Source organism: Emydura macquarii, unplaced genomic scaffold (genome assembly GCF_026122565.2).
Source record: "Emydura macquarii macquarii isolate MOO-44397 ecotype Brisbane River unplaced genomic scaffold, CSIRO-AGI_Emac_v2 contig_3044, whole genome shotgun sequence".
Lineage (NCBI taxonomy): Eukaryota > Metazoa > Chordata > Testudines > Chelidae > Emydura > Emydura macquarii.
The window spans coordinates 4,660,477-4,667,725 of NW_027133181.1; positions in this window are offsets into that span (position 1 = coordinate 4,660,477).

Consider the following 7,249-nt stretch of genomic DNA (forward strand, 5'->3'; position numbering starts at 1 on the left):
CTCTCCATTTGGTGTAGAGTTATTGTACAGCTCTTCTTTGGTCATTCCAGCAGTCTATGGGCATGGCCAGGTTGCATTGCCTTACAGCAATTGTCTGCTGCCTAGTGTAATGTTTGCTTTAGATATTCAGATTAATACAGTTAGATGCAAAATGTAAAGATAGTATAAGCCCAAGATTCACTCCTTGATTTGGTTACATGTAATATATTTAATTCAGTTTAAGAACCTTGAATGACACAATGAGTGGTGAAATCCAAAATTTTATTATATAAAACTACAACAGGAATGCATAAAAGAACTACAGTATAACAGCTTAACTGTACATTTATACTTGCATTCCTAAAATGAAATAACAACAGAGGGTGATCAGTCCTTTTATAAAGGAAAGGCTGTAGAGTCTTTTCTTTAAGCGGTGCATGGAACTGTATGGAGTTCCCCCCATAAATTAGGGGCTATCATATTTATAGTAAATTATAAAAAGCTAATAAACATTAAAGTCATATTTTTACCATATCTACTCTTCTGCTACAGTATTTTGTCTTCCGTACCCACCAACCCTAGTGTCTTTTACTTCATTTGCTATTAATATAAAACATCATTCTAATTATCATTTGTATCAATGAAAATTTTGTGGCCACCAATATTCCAAAACATCAAAAATTCCCCTACATCACTTCCTACAACCAATTTAGACAAAAGCGTTTACTACATGACCCATGGTTATGCCTTGAGTCACTTCTATTAGTATCTCTTACACTAACAAACTTAACCGTAGCTAATATGAAATCTAAACTTTAGGCCTAGAGGCGTATGTCCTACTTATAGAGGACACCAAGAAAAGCAGAGAATAAGTTGAAGTGACACTGAGGAATACACAAGGGGCCAGACCAGGCCTCAATTAGCCCCATAATATGGAGAGCACCAAGGTGGCTGGTTTAAAGCCACCTTCCCCCCACAGCCCTCTGTGCCTGCCCCAAACACTGGAATGAAGTAACTGAGAATAGGTTTACTGTATGTAAATAGTGTGAGCCAAATGTAACTCGGATATAATATAACTGAAATCAATGGTGTTATACCAGGGCTGAAGCTGGCCCCATATATTTTTTTCATTAATTTAAGTATACATGTTTAGGAAAATACACCTATCAATTTCATAAATCAGAAAACATATTATGAAAACATCTATTTCTCTTTACTGGCTTCTTCATCATTAAAAAATCTGAGCAGATTTTTAAAAATCCAATCATATAGGTTTCAAGGCAGACCCAGCAACTTTGTGAGCAAGTAAGTTTTGTTTTGTTCTTTTGTAGGTACATGCAAATGAAAACAGCAAAAGAGAAGCTTGTAAAATATACCAATGTATTATAAATGCATATTTCATGAATTTTCCTATGTTCCTGCGGTTATGACTAATTAGGTAATTATTCCACTCTCTCAGTGAGTATGATTTCATAGTCCTTCCTTTTGTGACCCAATGGCTATCCTTTGTAATGCTGTATACATTTAAAAAAACATGAAATAGTCAATGAATATGGGACAGATACAGGCTTATCAGCTACTGGCCATGTTGAGAGAAAAAAAACTGCCCCAGTGATAGCAAACCATGCTCCCTTGGACATTGTTCTTCAGTTAAGCGCAGTATCATAGGTATACCTATTGTGGGAATCTGAGTGAGGGGCTGACACTCCTTCTTCCCATCAACTTTTTGATATTTTTTGCATGCTATCACAAGTCTGTCTACCTATGATCCCAGCTGCAGTGAAGACATACAGTTTATTTCTTTCAACTTTTAAAAAATGTTATGGCACTAATGCACAATGCCTCCTGCCAAACAAGTAGACATTAGTTATTACAATACCCTTTTAAGGGGCATCTCCTTGGCTTTTCCCAAATGAAGCCAAGGCTGGTCTGCTCCCTCTCTTCCCACTTTGAGGAAATTAGCATCTCTAAACTTGACTTCTGAGGAAATTGTCTTGGGCCTAATGCAATAGAAAGACTCCCAGTGATTTCATTGGGCGCTGGATTGGACCCATAGTCCCTGTGTTCTCTGGGCAAAAGGATACGTGGTTGGAGTGCCTCTGTGAAAAGGAAGAAAGCTCCTTGATCACATTCCTTCACCTTGGCTGAATATTTAGTACAGGGACAGGGGCCTCTTATACCATGCTGATCTTCTTTCTAGAAGACATAATTCCTCTGTCAATTTAGTAATGATTTTCAGAGCTAGTTGGGAATTTTTTGACAAAAGCTTTTTTGTTGTTGTTGGAAAATGCCAATTCATCAAGAAGGTTTCTCATACCCAGGATGGAATTTCTGGTCAAAATAATGAGACCTTCCCACCCACCCACTGCAGAATAGTCAGTAGCCCAGTGGCTATGGGATTCACTGATGGTATGGGAGATTCAGATTCAACTTCCTGCTGTGCCTTGACTCTGCTCTGTCAGTATCTCTCTCTTTCACTCTCTGGCCCAATAAATATTTGTTAAAACCAAACGGAACAGCTGCACAGGAAAGACTAAGAGAGACTCACATTAGCCTAGCAAAGAGGCTGGTGGCTAGGGCACTCACCTGGGCTGTGACTTAATCACCAGGCTATTGGCTGTTCTGGGATGTCTCTCTCGCTCTGTCTCTGGTTTTTCATGAAAAAGTGAAAAAAGTCTCTGTTTCATCCAGATGCACAATGGGGGGGAATTGAAATCTCTAAAATGTTCACAGGATGGGAAAACTGCTTTCTACCCAACACTGATGATTTTTCTATTGATTGTAAAATATACTCCATATCCTATATTTTCATACAATGATGACATACTAAGACTGGAAATTCATAGCCAGATTTATCTTCGTTATCATTTTTCTGGAATAATTATGTATATAAAAATGTTAAAGATGAGAAGCCCTATGCTTCAACCACTGATTTTAGTGGTATGGGTAAGATCTGCAGGATCATGCTCAAATTAAGTATCCAGTTTTTCCTAGCAATAATATAATGCTTTATTTCTATAGTTTTTGTATTAAACAAAAATATTATTATACAAAAATAAATTACTTAACTTTCAGAGGAGTATCACTGAAAGAAAACCCATAGATGTGTGTATTTAGCTTTTGAAGCCTTTTAAAAAAGAATAAAACTTTAAAGAACGTTTAATTCCAGCTTCTGAGGTCTTGGTGCTTTTACAGATAACAGTTAGACTCTGAGTGGCTAAAGGTGTCAGAACTATTCGTGCGATTTCAAATGGATAACTTTAATTAGAAACCAGTGCTTAAAGGTCAATATCTTTTATTCTAGTCTCTAGCTGTGTGGCACACACACAGTGCAATGATTTGTCTAAATATCAAGGCTTATTAAAACGAAAGAGTGAGGGTCAAACCCTGCTTACCTGACTCACAAGAGCAGTTCTATTAACTCTAGTGGAACTGTTTGCATAAGTCAGACAAGCAGGATTTGACCCTTGCTTCTGTGTCATTCCCTGAACCCTTTCGTCCCTTCCCCCTTCCAAAAACTATTGTAAGCACACATGTACAGTGCAATAGTCTACATAAGCAGGAGTTAAGAATGGGCATTTTATGGCCAGTTTCATTAATATGTTGAAACTAATCTGTTTAAGAAAATGTTCAATATTTGAGATCCCAGACCTTGGTTATTAACTTCCCATTCAACCATTGTTTTTCTCAAACCTGGCTGAGGAGCTGTGTAAGTATTTAGTGGGGAAGACTTCAACTGAAACTAGGAAGTTAACTTCTCCCTTGGCTTGGGGTAGCAGATTTCTTTGGCAGAAACAGCGGTCTTGAGATAGGTGAAGCCTCTGTGACAGCTAGAGGTGGGAACCTTTCTGGAAGTGCAGGGTTCTGTGCCTGTGTATTTTTAGTGAACCCAGTAATAGTTCATGCACTACCAATATTTGTTAATAGTCTGCTTAAAATTGTCAGTCGTTATGATTATGGCAGCAAATGAAACAAACAAACAAAAAAACCTGGGTAAATTTAGTCTGAAATTAGTAAGTTCCTTCATCAATAAGGGTTTGGTTCCTTGCAGAATGGCCAGCTGACCCTCCGCAAGAAAACCCTGGAAATTTCAGGCTCCACCCCTAAAATTAGATGCAGGAAACTTCAGATATGCATGCTCCCTGCTTCATTAACCATAAAAACAGAGTTTGGTAACTATGCACAGAACATCATGTTATCAGTTTCCTTCCACCCACCACTATACAAATTGTGTCACTACTACACCATCTCCAGACCTCTTTGTATTCGGTGAATTGATCTACAGTATGATCTGATTTTGCTCAACCTTTCACTTAATGAATCAATCAAGTAATGTTCTCATTTTGAAATGCTAATGTTCAGCTTCATATGGCAGTTAGCTGAGACACTCTGACAATTCTGTTTAGCTTATGGTAAATATTTCACACACACAAATAATCCCTTGCTTTACAGTTTAATAAACTGTCACAGCAGATGCAGCTCTGTAAAATGGATTTGAAATCCTCTTTACTTCTCTTTAAATATTTTCATTTCTGGTTTTGCATTGTTCATTGGTTGTTTAAATCGCCTTTGGATTTCCAACACTTCTGTTAAATATCATAGAATCTCAGTCACAAAACTAACGAATGCAGTTTAAATATTTAAATGCACTTCAGTTTCCATTCTGAAACTTACACAGTGCTCCAAATAACTGGTGGGAATCTTTCAAATGCTGACCTATTATATGTTCCCACATGTGGAGTCATCTAAAAGCTGTAATGGAGGCCTGATGAGGGAAGAGAAAGCATAGGAGCATTTTCAAAAGAGCACAGTCAAAACATTAACGATCAGATCATGAAAAGTTGTACTCATGGTAACCCTGCAGTCTTAAATATGAAGTGCTCATATAATGGAAGTAATTATGATTATGGTGTCAATGGGACAGCTGGGTTTTAGTAAGCAGACATTAATCTGTGATAGACAATGCAGTAGTCCTGGACACTGGCACATCTAGATTGCACATAAACCCTGAGGTACATTTTCAAGTCCTTCCAGCATGTACAATATCCAGGAGTTCCATGCTGTCAGATAAAGAAACTGCTTGGGTGAGCCTCCATGAGGGGCTGAAGAGGGGAAGCATGGTTGGTTGGGATGTAATGGACGGGTGTGCAGGGAATGGAAGGAGAAATGGATTCAGTTGGAAGGAATGAGAGGACTGATGGATTTTTGTGAGGAGGAAGAAAATGCACAGCTGGTGGATTTTTAAGAGAGTTATGAGAGGGTTGGAGTAGGATAGAAGGGTATTTTACCTAAGGAACATTACATGTATTACTGAATGAGGTGCACATTTTTTGAGGAAGCCCTTTAAGATTTTGTCAACTACTAGGAAACTTCCAATTTCAAAAAATCCTTTGGACTAGCTTTGCTTAGTATAAATTGTCAAAGTTCATGGCTGTGGCTGTGAATAATGGGAAATATGGAGCAATAATGACTGATTATGGAAAGCATAATGCCTCAATTCATTAGAAATTTAAACAACCCATAGCCCTCCACCCTCACCCAAGCCGTCACTGTGGGAATTTATTTAGAACTAATTTGAATAGTTTTTTTTAATGTAATTGGAGTTGGTAGTGGCCTAGTATCCTTTTCTATTAAGCCACCCAAAAAGTTGAAACTCATACTCTCCTTTATAATTAACTTTTGATTTAAAATGGCAGACTTTTTTTGTTTTGTTTTGTTTTGAATTAAATAAGTAAATGGCCAGAGATGAGAATTCATAAAACTGGAATGATCTGAGATTTGGAAGTGATGAATGATTCAAAGTGGATATTCCACTGCGAATCTACTGTGTGCAAAGGCCTGTTGGAGTAGAAAGCTGTTAGCATCATGAATGTTATTTCTGGAATATTTCTCCTGTATCCATATGTCCGGTACTCTCTGAAAGTGTATAATATTGAACGTGACGTCTGGCAGCCTGAAAATTCTATCTGCCCTCGAGGAAGCAAGGGTATCTTTTTTTTTTTTCTTTTAAATAGAAACTCAGTACTATTAACAGAATTCACCTTGAATGGCAAGAAATCCACTTAGGAAACATGGAATTTTAAAGCCATAGGACTTCACATGGCATGGCTTTAGTTGGAGCCTTTGTAGTTATGCTGGATTATCTCTGATTTGGGTGATATTTGGGTTCAGAGTGTGAGATTTGTTCAGTATTCTAAAAATAGTGAGATAAGTCCCTGTTGAAAGCCATGTAGGACTAGTTTAGTTCAAGCTGCATTTAGCTTCTTGGGGGGTGGGGAACATGAAAGTAGAATAATGCCAGTCAGCTACAAACTTATCATTGTGCAACATTTCAGCAGCAGTGTCCAATAGTAATGACATATTATACAATTTCTCATCACGTAACTACAGGGAGGATGTCGGTGGTGTCCTCAATGACCGAGAAAGCAGTTGGAGAGGGCTTGGGTGAGAAAGATTAAGAACTCCAGTTTGGCCATAGTGAGCGTAAGCTGATGGCACGACAATCACAGTCACAAACAGAGATATCAGGGAGACAGCAGTACCCACAAATAGAAACCACAATTCCTAGATGGTGTGTGCATGCTGTTGGAAGGAGGGCAAAGCTCACTGCAAGTATAACTGGGTGAAACACCATTGACTTGGTTGGATTTGTGCTTTCTTGCAGCAGCAATAAATATTATTTGAAATGTCTGCAACCAAATGTTAGCAATGAAATTCATGCCATAAAATGGCCCAGAGTCTGATGCTGTTGCTCACAGATGTCTGCAGAGATTTAGAGAGACAATGACCTTTCCTTTTAAGGAGCAGGTTTTACTGATTATTTACTTAAGCTTTTCTTGCTGTTTTGCTATGATTTTTAGAGCCAGCCAAATGTTCAGTGGAGCTCAGCTGCCTGAAAACATTTCCAAAAGCTGCTATTTATATGGTAAAATATTTTATAAAAGAAGTAAACATGAAGGTTTTCCTTGAGAAAATTCTACAGGTATCTGACGCAAGGGTTGAAAAAGTCAGCTCTTAAGTGATCAGAGGAGCTAGTGAACAAGAGCAGCAAATAGGGACGTTTTGAGAGGGAGCATGAGAGCCAGATGCATTTAAAAACATTCTCAAAACTTAGGCCAATAACTCCCTTCCCTACCAGAGAACACACAAACAACCCCTTCTTCCTGCAAGAGTAAAAATAATGCAGGCAGAAGTCCAGCAGCACAGTGGGGGCTTTCCAGTTCATTGCCCTGAATGCAGCACATATGATTACTTGTCTTGTGGGCAATAG